Raw genomic sequence first — 12,333 nt, forward strand, 5'->3', positions numbered from 1 at the left:
CAGAGGACTGCCACGGGTTAAGTTGGCAGGCGGCTCAGGAGATAGTACACGTTTTAGAAGTATCTAGGGACACATTTAAATTTCTGTCATTTATATTTCTGCAATTTACATTTCTGCAAGGTATACTTGTACGTGTATGGTGATTTAGACGTGACAAGAATATTATTATCATACGGTAAGTATTATTTTCGAAAATCTTTTTAAAAATCAAATCATTACTATAGCACCTACTGGGCCTCAGGCTCATCCCTATTTCCTCAAATTTTTCTTATAATCAGGATGTGAGAAGGAGAAGGGTTAGGAAGACCTCGGGATTAAGTGTGGTCGAGAGTTTGAAGGTGTCGCTGGATAGTCTATCAAGTGTCGAAGGTTGGGTTTATTTTTCGTTTTCTTCCTTTTATCTTTGGACTTGTAAAGTAAATAACTGAGTATGCACCGTGGGATAGTTATGTAAAATTTATTAGTTTATTTTTATATTCAATAATCACGCCTCATCTTTTCCCGGGGTGTGACATAGTCCCACTGTGACGACCCGATTTTTCGGACCGTCTTACTTATCTTACTTTTTATAACTTTAGAAAATTTGAGGTAAATTTTTTTTTAAACATAACTTATAGTATAAAGTTTGAAAACTCATGACCAAAAAATAAGTTTTCATTTAAAAACTTGATGAACGAAAACAACAACAAAAATCAAAGTTTCATAATCGAAATTTAAAACCAAAAATATGATTATAGATAATACCATAAATAAATTCATAACATTTTAACAGAATTGAAAAGCGTAATTTAAACCATGAAAAATAAACCTTTGGTTTAGATTATTTAAAAACTATAAGCAAAGCGGAAGTCTTTTATTTTTGTGTACGGCAACCATAACCCAATCATCTCGTTATCATCGCCGCTGATCCACCCTCCTCATTTGTTCATATGGTGTTTACCTACAACACAGACGAATATACATATATGAGCTAACGCTCAACGAGAATAACTATAAATCACAAAACATAAGCAGTAAAAATGCATGAACCGGCTATTAGTATTTTAATATAAATCGTGACATGAGATACCCTATTAAAATTCATCGTATTTTAATTCGGGGGTCCCCTAGAGTAGCCGTACTGTGAAATCCCAATTTTTTTTAGCTTAATGATTTATTTATGTGGTAGTTTTTGAAGTTTTTTTTTTAAGTGTTCTTTATAGTATTTTTGAATTTAATATACTCTTTAGATTACAAAATATGGATATAATATATATATAAGTCATTTTACGTTTATTTATATATATATATATATATATATATATATATATATAAGTTACTTATATGTATATATTCGTATGTATTAAAGTTACGTAATATATACTTATATATATTATCAATTTGTTTTTATATAAGTTATTCTATGTTTATATATATATATATATATATATATATAATATATATATATATATATAATATATACGTATATAATCTATATGTCACGTTAGTTAAGTCAGCCTTTAGGTTAGTGTAGGTTAGGATATACATATATACTTATATATTAATAATAATAATTAATATATTAATATTAGGAGTAGGATTAGGGTTTGGGCTTTTAGGATTTGGGCTTTTAGGATTTATTTAAGCAATATTCAAACATCCCCTCCTCTTCTTTTAACGCTTCTTCTCTGCTCTTTCTCCCCCATCCCTCTCTCTTAGTTTGAAAAATTCGTAGCTCCAATTAGATATGCTTTCTTTTCTCTCTGGTTCGGATTCCCTGAAAACGGTTTCTTAAAACGCTTGTGCTGGTTTCAAAAACATTGTTTTTGCGTTGATTCATTTTGGAAACGTTAGTTTTAAGTGTCTTCTATCTAAGTATTATGTGATATGAAGTATTTATGTATTGTGTGAATCTTTGTGTGTGTGTTTGTTCGGAATGTGCTTGGTATGATATGATATGACGAGATGTGAGTTTATGTTATTATCTTATGCTCTGTATTAGAGTATCTATAACACGTCTTATCTTTCTAGCTATGTTATCATGTATGTTTTATCTTATGTTGCTCATGCTTTTAACGTAATGAACACGATTAATAAGTTAAGTAAGCAAGAGAGTCGTACCGCCTCGAACTACGGAGGTAACTAGAGGAATTTCTCGAGCCAAACTACGGGCTCACATAGAGAGTTCCTCATATGTTCATGTATGTGACGGGGCGTTCTATGGGAGGTCGCAGCCCCATGGTTCGTTACCAAAGTGTACACTGAAATTGGTACGGTTACTCTAGGGGACCCCCGAACTAAAATACGATAGACTTTTAATAGGGTATCTCATGTCACAGTTAAAATTTAAAGTACTAATAACCGGTTCATGCATTTTTATTTTATTACTTATGTTTTGTGAGTTATAGTTATTCTCACTGAGCGTTAGCTCACTCTATGTATATACGTCCGTGTTGTAGGTAAACAACATATGAACAAGTGAGGAGGGTCGAGCAGCGGCGGCGATAGCGAGAGGGTTGGGTTATGGTTGCCGTTTTCGAAAATAAAAGACTTCCGCTTTACTTTCAGTTTTTCAATAATCCAGACCCAATGTTTTATTTTTCTTATGGTTTAAGTTATATTTTTCAATTCCGTTAAAGGTTACGACTTTATTTATGGTATTTATTTACAATGGTATTTTTGGGTTTTAGTTTCCGATTATGCAACTTCGAATTTTTGGTCGTTTTCGTTCATCAAGTTTTAAATGAAAATTTATTTTTAGGTTATGAGTTTTCAAACTTTATATTTTAAGTTATGTTTAAAAAAAAAAATTTACCTCAAATTTTCTTAAGTTTTAAAAATTAAGATGAGTAAGATGGTCCGAAAAGTCGGGTCGTCACAGTTGGTATCAGAGCAACGAACCTACGACCCCCTTTCGCTATTGATCGTACGGCTTCCCCCTACTCAAGTAAGTTAGTACTTTTTTTGTTTACATCTTAGTCGTATTTTTTTTTTACTTAGATGGAAAACGTTCAAGCTGCTCGTGGACGAGGTAGAGGAAGGCCACTAGGCCGAGGTAGAGGAAGAGGCAGAGTTGCCGCTGATGTCCCAATGCAAGGTGCTCATCATGACGCTCCGTTTCCCGAACAACATGGAGCAGCAGAGAATCCCAACGGTCCAGCCCCCGGACCTCAGCCAGCGGCCCAACCAGATCTTGCGGTACTCGTTACTGCATTGCTACAACGTATCGAAGCCCAAGAAATGGAGATACAAGAGTTGAGGAACCACCTCCCCCAAGTGAATGGAAATATGGGAGAGGATCAACAAGCACCACCAGTACCTCCTCAGGGTGTACCTCAGATGGGTCCAGTTGTTGTGGCTGATGATCTTTTCGAAAGGTTCAGGAGGATGAGAGCTCCAGATTTTGAAGGTTCCACTGATCCTTTAGTGGCTGACGAGTGGATGTCAGAGATGAAGAAGATCTTCAACTTCATGAATATCTCGGAAATTGAGAAAGTCATATGCGCGTCTTTTATTCTGAAGATGGATGCACGATACTGGTGGGAGTCAGTGGCTACTAGAAGAGACACGCACGCTATGTCTTGGGAAGACTTCATCGAGGAGTTCAACAGTAAGTATTTCAACATGCGAGCGATGAATACTCAGCAGAAGGAATTTGCGGAGCTGAAGCAAGGGACGATGACTGTGACTGAAGCTGTTAGTAAGTTCAATCAATTGGCCAGATTGTGTCCTCACTTGGTTCCAACAGAGACAGAAAGAGTTAGGAGGATGATGGGAATGTTCCGACCGGAATTGGCCTTAGCCATTGATAGCGGAAGTCAGCCACCTACCACAGTCGCCGATTGCCTCGAACGTGCCATGCGAGCTGAATACCACTTGATCCAAGTAAAGGAGGAACGAGCCCAGTTTTACAAGGCTCAAAAAGAGGAGAAAGGTCAAAGCAGAGGACCCGACAATAAGAAGCGAAACCAATCAGGAAACCCACAGCCTAACCATAACCGTCAAGGCTCAAGGTACAACCCCAATGGAATGAGAATGGAAAGAAGAGAAACCATCCTGGAAATGGTGGCAACGCCAAGAACAAGGTCAAGGTAGAGGGAACGACCTTTCCAGTATGCAAGACTTGTGAGAAGATGCATCTTGGAGAGTGCCGGAAGGGAACCACGACTTGTTTCAAGTGTGGTCAGCCTGGTCACTTTCTCAAGGATTGTCCGAAATCAATTTCCTCTCAGAATGGACAATATCAGCAGCACAACCCGAATGGACGACTTAACTTCATGCAAGCTACCATCGAAGGGCCACAGATTTCCCAAGCTCGTATAGAAGCACCTCCGACCACCCAAATTCCACCACCACAACAAGCCCACATCTACGCTTACACCAACGCCGATGCTCTAGCCAGCTCTTCGAATGTGGTAGCAGGTCAGCTTCCTATAACTCATTTTGATGCTTTAGTATTGTTTGACTCTGGTCCTACGCATTGCTTTATTTCGTTAGAACTGGCTAGGAAATTAGGCGATAGTGTAGTGAAAACTAGGAAGGTTTTCAGGATGGCATTACCGTCTGGTGATGTGCTATTATCAGAGTACTGTTTAAAAAGAGTACCGATAATAATTGGTGGTCATGAGTTAAGGATCGATTTCATTGTCTTAGAAATGAAAGACTTTGATGCTATCTTGGGTATGGATTTCTTAGGCGAGAATAATGCAATGATCGATTGTCATCGTAAAAGAGTAATCTTCAAACCGGTAACGGGAAGAGGGTTCACCTTTGAAGGAAGGCCACTCAAGAAATCAAAGATGTTGGTGTCAGCATTACAAGCTAGAAAATTGATGAGTAAAGGGTGTTATGGATTCCTAGCGTCGGTGGTGGACAAGACTAAGGATGTAGAAACAACTCCAAACGACGTGCCCGTGGCGGGAGATTTTGTTGATGTTTTTCCCGAAGAATTACCAGGCTTAGCTCCAGAGCGTGAGATTTCTTTTGGGATTGAATTATTACCTGGTACTGGACCGATCTCTAAGGCTCCTTACCGAATGGCACCAGCCGAACTCAAGGAGCTACAAACACAACTGCAAGAGTTGTTGGATAAAGGATTCATTCGCCCAAGTCATTCACCATGGGGAGCACCGGTTTTATTCGTGAAGAAGAAGGATGGATCTTTTCGCATGTGCATCGACTACATAGAGCTTAACAAGGTTACTGTCAAGAACAAGTATCCACTTCCTAGGATTGATGACTTGTTTGACCAACTCAAGGGAGCGAAGGTATTCTCGAAGATTGACTTGCGATCCGGCTATCATCAATTACGAGTCAAAGAGGACGACATTCTAAAGATTGCTTTTCGCACCCGCTATGGTCATTACGAGTTCACGGTCATGCCTTTTTGACTCACTAACGCCCCAACAACATTCATGGATATGATGAATAGGATCTTTAGCGACGTCTTGGATAAATTTGTAATAGTCTTCATTGATGACATTTTGATTTACTCTAAGAGTGTCGAAGATCACGAAGAACACCTGCGAGTTGCACTACAGACTTTGAGACGACATCAGCTATATGCCAAATTCTCGAAGTGCGAATTTTGGCTGGATAAGGTGCATTTCCTTGGTCACGTGGTTTCTAAGGATGGGATCTCTGTTGATCCTTCCAAGATAGAATCCGTGAATGAATGGAAACCGCCTCGAAGTGCGACAAAAATCAGGAGTTTTCTCGGTTTAGCTGGCTATTATAGAAGATTTGTTGAAGGGTTTTCTACATTAGCCGCTCCACTCACCGCCCTCACGAAGAAAGATAAGAAGTATGAGTGGACCGCGAAATGTGAAGAGAGTTTTCGCGAGTTAAAGAGAATACTCACCACCGCGCCAATCCTAATAGTTCCCGAAAGTGGAGAACCTTTGTCTAATAACAGTGATGCGTCAAAGACAGGTCTTGGTGCTGTGTTAATGCAAAATGGCAAAGTAGTGGCTTATGCGTCACGACAACTCAAAAATCACGAGAGGAATTATCCTACTCATGATTTAGAGTTAGCCGCAGTGATTTTTGCCCTCAAGATTTGGAGACACTACCTGTATGGTGTTCGGTGTGAGATATTTACCGATCCTAAGAGCTTAAAGTATATTTTCACTCAAAAGGACTTGAACATGAGGCAAAGAAGGTGGCTAGAATTGGTAAAGGACTATGACTGTGGTATCCATTACCATCCCGGAAAGGCGAACGTGGTAGCCGATGCACTGAGTAGGAAAGATGATGCTTGACTATCGATGACGCAAACTTTATCTCCTCAACTCACTGATGAAATCAACAATTTAGGGGTTGAAATTGTCACACAAGGATTAGCCAATATGACCTTACAGTCAGATCTTTTTGAAAGGATCAAGGAAGCGCAAATGCGTAATCCGGAGATGTCAAAGTTGAAAGACGATGCATTGGAAAGCCAAGAGTCAAAATTTTCCATCTCGGAGAATGATGTGCTCTTTTTCGATGGAAGGATTTGTGTACCCAACGAAGATGAGTTACGAAGGCAAATTCTTACCGAAGCACATAAGACACCGTATTCAGTTCACCCTGGTTCCACGAAGATGTATCAAGACCTCCGAGAACACTTTTGGTGGAACGGAATGAAGAGTGACGTTGCAAAGTTTGTCAGTAAATGTCTTACCTGCCAGAAAGTGAAAGCCGAACATCAACGACCAGCTGGAGAATTACAGCCAATCGAAGTTCCTGAATGGAAGTGGGAACAAATCACAATGGATTTTGTGGTTGGATTACCTAAAACGGTTGAGGGTTATGATGCTATCTGGGTAGTGGTGGACCGTTTGACCAAGTCTGCTAGGTTCATCCCGATGAAGGTCACGTACTCCGTGGAAAAGTTGGCTGAGTTATACGTGAATAACGTGGTGAGACTGCATGGCGTTCCTCTTGTTGGAATTGATCTAGGGTTTAAGAAAAATTTTAACGCTTCGTTAAGCGGCGGAATTTTAAAAATTTTCTTTTTCATGTAAAACGGTTTTTACTAACCTAGACAAAGAGCAAGCACATGTAAATAAAAACTATTATGAGCTAAGAAGTTTACTAACCTTTCTTGAAGCTTGAACTTTGAGAAGCTTTTGGAAAGTTTGCAACGCTCGTCTCCCCTCGCAGCACGTCTCTCTTTCTTTCCTCGGCACCTCGAGCAACCACGAAAGTTTCTATCACTAAATCACTTGAAATAAAGGAATTAGTGAGTGGGCACTTTTAAACACTACGACTTAAGAACGAGTCTTGAAGTCGCAGAGCTAAACACTAGGTCAAATGAGGACCTAGGTGCCAAAACAAAAAAATCGAAAATAAACTAGAGAGAGAGAGAGAGGAAGGGGCGGCAACCACAAGTTCTAGAGAGAGAGGCTCTCAATCTCTAACTTATGTGGAATGAAAAAAATGAGAAGAATGAGGCTCCTATTCATAGGAGAGGTCTTACCTTCAATAAGGTAGTTTCCTCTTCTATAGAATATCACATATTCATGAGCCAATTTCGTCTTTTCCTCTTTGACATACTCGGCCAAGGTAGGCTTCATTAAGCCTTGGATTTGTTTCCTATTTTGTTACATGCCTAGCCTTTTGTCTCTCTCTTGGGCGCCTACCTCATTTCCTCTTAGGGGAAATTTGTTTCCTCTTTTTCTTTTTGGCAAGTATCTTCATACATTTATGCACAAAATATTTTCTCTTTCTCTTGGGTATGTTGGGCGCCTATCTCATTCAAGAAAGGCCTTCTAGAAGCTTTTCCACTTGTTCATGACAACATGAAAAATGTCCATTAAGAATTTTCAATAAAATTCTTATGAAATGAAATTAATTCACAAGACCCAATTATTTTAATATGGTCGAGTGACATTAAGTCATCAAATGAACTTGTCAAAAAATTTATTGACATTCATTTCATCCTATGTCTCAAAAGACAAAAATACCCTTTTGACAATTTTCGTTCTTGTTTTGATTTAGCGTCCAGTTTAACTATTCCTAATCGATGCGATTCGTGACAGTGACCTCATGGATCCAAATGAACAAAGCTTGAGCTAAAATACTTGGACTCAAAAGTTCACAAACCTTTTCCAAGTTTAGCTTAATGTCAACTGACTCCACTAAAGAGTTGACACTGAAAATCTCTCGGTTCAAATGAATTTATTTTCTACTCAAGAATTCAACCTAATTGTAATGAGTGGATCCACAGAATATTATCAGTGTTTACCCTTCATGAATATCATCAGCTAGTCGGGATTTACAAAATTACCATTTTACCCTTCTAGCTGTATTTCCTCAACTCCTTTGTCGCTTGTGAATAAGTTAGAAACAATGTATTGACGAGGAGCTAACAAGTCACATTGTTTCATCCAAAAGAGTCAGGACTCAATTTGGACACTGGCCAGTTCATTTATTCACACTCCAAGGAACAAAGCATGATGTGATATACATTACATTTCAGCAATCTCGTACATGAATTCCATATCTATGAGATCTTCACAAAGTTATTCATGATATTCTCACAACTTAGTACTTCACCAATAGGCCTTGTTCGGAATCACATAGTGAGTCCGAACTCTGACTTTCTCAAATGAGAATACTAAGAGTTTGTTCATGCAAATCTACATTTGTCTCTTCGTAAGTTGTTTAGTTTGTTTATGGACTAAAGACTAATGTTTTATCATAAAGCTTCAAACAGACACGGAAGAATGAATGAACGTTTCAACATTTTATTAATGGATAAGCAATTACAAGCAAGAGTCTTCATGAGACTTTATTACATCAAATGTACAATATAAAGATTACAACTCTTCTTGTGGGCACCATTGACAATACCTCTATCCATCATCTCTGATCGCGATGGTCATTTCACTTCTAACTTCTGGAGGTGCGTGCAAAAGTCGCTGGGATCGCAACTGAAGTTTAGCACCGCTTTTCACCCCCAAACGGATGGCCAATCCGAGAGGACGATTCAGACCCTAGAGGATATGCTAAGGGCATGTGTCATGGATTTTGGTGGGAGTTGGAGTAAGAGGCTGCCACTTATTGAATTCTCATACAACAACAGCTACCAAGCCTCAATCGGCGTTGCACCATATGAAGCTCTCTATGGGAGAAAGTGCCGATCTCCAATTCACTGGTTTGAAGCGGGAGAAAATAATCTCGAGAAAACAGATTTTATCCGAGACACAACAGAGGCTATCAAGAAAATTCGTGATCGAATGGGAACTGCCCAAAGTCGACAGAAAAGTTACGCCGATAAGAGAAGGCAGCCACTGGAATTTCAAGTAGGAGATTTGGTGTTCTTGAAGGTAGCACCTCTCAATGGTGTGATGAGGTTCGGCAAGAAGGGAAAGTTGAGCCCGATGTACATTGGTCCTTTCGAGATCATAGAAAGAATCGGAAAGGTAGCCTACCGTCTAGCCCTGAATCCCAAGTTAGCATTGGTGCACAATGTGTTTCATGTCTCGATGCTCAAGAAGTACCTACCTGACCCAACGCACGACTTAATCCAAGAGCCCATCGAAGTTCACGAAGACTTGACGTATGAAGAGAAACTTGTCCGGATTCTCGATCGCGAAGAGAAAGTTTTGAGGAACAAGGCGATTCCTTTGGTAAAAGTGCTTTGGAGGAATCACAAGATAGAAGAAGCTACTTGGGAACGGGAAGAAGACATGAAAACACGATATCCCGATCTTTTCAGAGATTTTTTTAGTATGTTCAAGTAAGAATTCTTATGTTTTTCTCGACTTTTGTTAATTTTCGGGACGAAAATTCTAATAAGTAGGGGAGATTGTGAAATCCCAATTTTTTTTAGCATAATTAAAAAGCTAAAATTTTTGTGTTCGAGTTACGTTAGTTTTTTTTTTTTAATAAAGTAGTAGTGAATGATTTATTTATGTGGTAGTTTTTGAAGTTTTTTTTTTTTATGTGTTCTTTATAGTATTTCTGAATTTAATATACTCTTTAGATTACAAAATATGGATATAATATATATATAAGTCATTTTACGTTTATATATATATATATATATATATATATATATAAGTTACTTATATGTATATATTCTTATGTATTAAAGTTACGTAATATATACTTATATATATTATCAATTTGTTTTTATATAAGTTATTCTATGTTTATATATATATATATATATATATATATATATATATATATATATATAATATATACGTATATAATCTATATGTCAAGCCTTTAGGTTAGTGTAGGTTAGGATATACGTATATACTTATATATTAATAATAATAATTAATATATTAATATTAGGAGTAGGATTAGGGTTTGGGCTTTTAGGATTTGGGCTTTTAGGGTTTATTTAAGCTATATTTAAACATCCCCTCATCTTCTTTTAACGCTTCTTCTCTGCTCTCTCTCCCCCATCCCTCTCTTGGTTTGAAAAATTCGTAGCTCCAATTAGGTATGTTTTCTTTTCTCTCTGGTTCGGATTCCCTGAAAACGGTTTCTTAAAACGCTTGTACTGGTTTCAAAAACATTGTTTTTGTGTTGATTCTTTTTGGAAACGTTAGTTTTAAGTGTCTTCTATCTAAATCTCCAATCAAAAAATATTTTTATGAAATACAGAATATTTTCCGATTATTTTCAAATCGGCGCACAGACCTGAGCCCAATTCTCGATTTTCAGACTTTAAACGCTTACTGTGGCTTCAACAAATTTGGTTTTGTGTTGATTGTTTTTGGAAAAGTTAGGTTTAAATGTCTTCTATCTAACATAATTGAAAAATATTTTTATCAAATACAGAATATTTTCTGATTATTTTCAAAACGGTGCGCACACAGTTTTTGACAAAAATTTTAAAGTTAGATTTTAGCACTTCTTTTATTTTTAATAAACAGTTAAAAAATTATTTTGGCCGTGATACCTTTACAAAAAGTGATCCAAATTATGTTTTATACCTACTCGAATATTTATAGAAGTTTTCTCAGAGTTTTAATTTTTTCACCGAAACCCTAATAGCCAAGGGTATTTTGGTAATTTCACTTTGAAAGTCGTTTTTGAAAATTTCCAGAACCTGAGTTGTCTTTAGAACTTCTTCAACAGTAGCTTAATAATTTTTTTCGCATCGATTAGGTTCCGAGTCGCGTAGCTTTTCCGACCCGTCTAGTTTTCCCGTGCCATCCTCGACCAACGGTCGAAATTTCCGAAACGAAGGTGAGAATGATCTCACTGCAACACGGATTAGTTAAAAAAAATATATATACTAAGTATTATGTGATATGAAGTATTTATGTATTGTGTGAATCTTTGTGTGTGTGTTTGTTCGGAATGTGCTTGGTATGATAGGATATGACGAGATGTGAGTTTATGTTATTATCTTATGCTCTGTATTAGAGTATCTATAACACGTCTTATCTTTCTAGCTATGTTATCATGTATGTTTTATCTTATGTCGCTCATGCTTTTAACGTAATGAACACGATTAATAAGTTAAGTAAGCAAGAGAGTCGTACCGCCTCGAACTATGGAGGTAATTAGAGGAATTTCTCGAGCCGAACTACGGGCTCACATAGAGAGTTCCTCATATGTTTATGTATGTGACGGGGCGTTCTATGGGAGGTCGCAGCCCCATGGTTCGTTACCAAAGTGTACACTGAAATTGGTACGGTTACTCTAGGGGACCCCCGAACTAAAATACGATAGACTTTTAATAGGGTATCTCATGTCACAGTTAAAATTTAAAGTACTAATAACTGGTTCATGCATTTTTATTTTCTTACTTATGTTTTGTGAGTTATAGTTATTCTCGCTGAGCGTTAGCTCACTCTATGTATATACGTCCGTGTTGTAGGTAAACAACATATGAACAAGTGAGGAGGGTGGAGCAGCGGCGGCGATAGCGAGAGGGTTGGGTTATGGTTGCCGTTTTCGAAAATAAAAGACTTCCGATTTACTTTCAGTTTTTCAATAATCCAGACCCAAGGTTTTATTTTTCTTATGGTTTAAGTTATGTTTTTCAATTCCGTTAAAGGTTACGACTTTATTTATGGTATTTATTTATAATGGTATTTTTGGGTTTTAGTTTCCGATTATGCAACTTCGAATTTTTGGTCGTTTTCGTTCATCAAGTTTTAAATGAAAATTTATTTTTAGGTTATGAGTTTTCAAACTTTATATTTTAAGTTATGTTTAAAAAAAAAAAAATTACCTCAAATTTTCTTAAGTTTTAAAAAGTAAGATGAGTAAGATGGTCCGAAAAGTCGGGTCATCACAATTGGTATCAGAGCAACGAACGTACGACCCCCTTCGCTATTGATCGTACGGCTTCCCCCTACTCAAGTAAGTTAGTACTTTTTTTGTTTACATCTTAGT

This window comes from Urtica dioica, chromosome 7 (genome assembly GCF_054948205.1).
Source record: "Urtica dioica subsp. dioica isolate 48M chromosome 7, U.dioica_male_clone48M_v1_H2, whole genome shotgun sequence".
In the NCBI taxonomy this organism is placed as follows: Eukaryota; Viridiplantae; Streptophyta; class Magnoliopsida; order Rosales; family Urticaceae; genus Urtica; species Urtica dioica.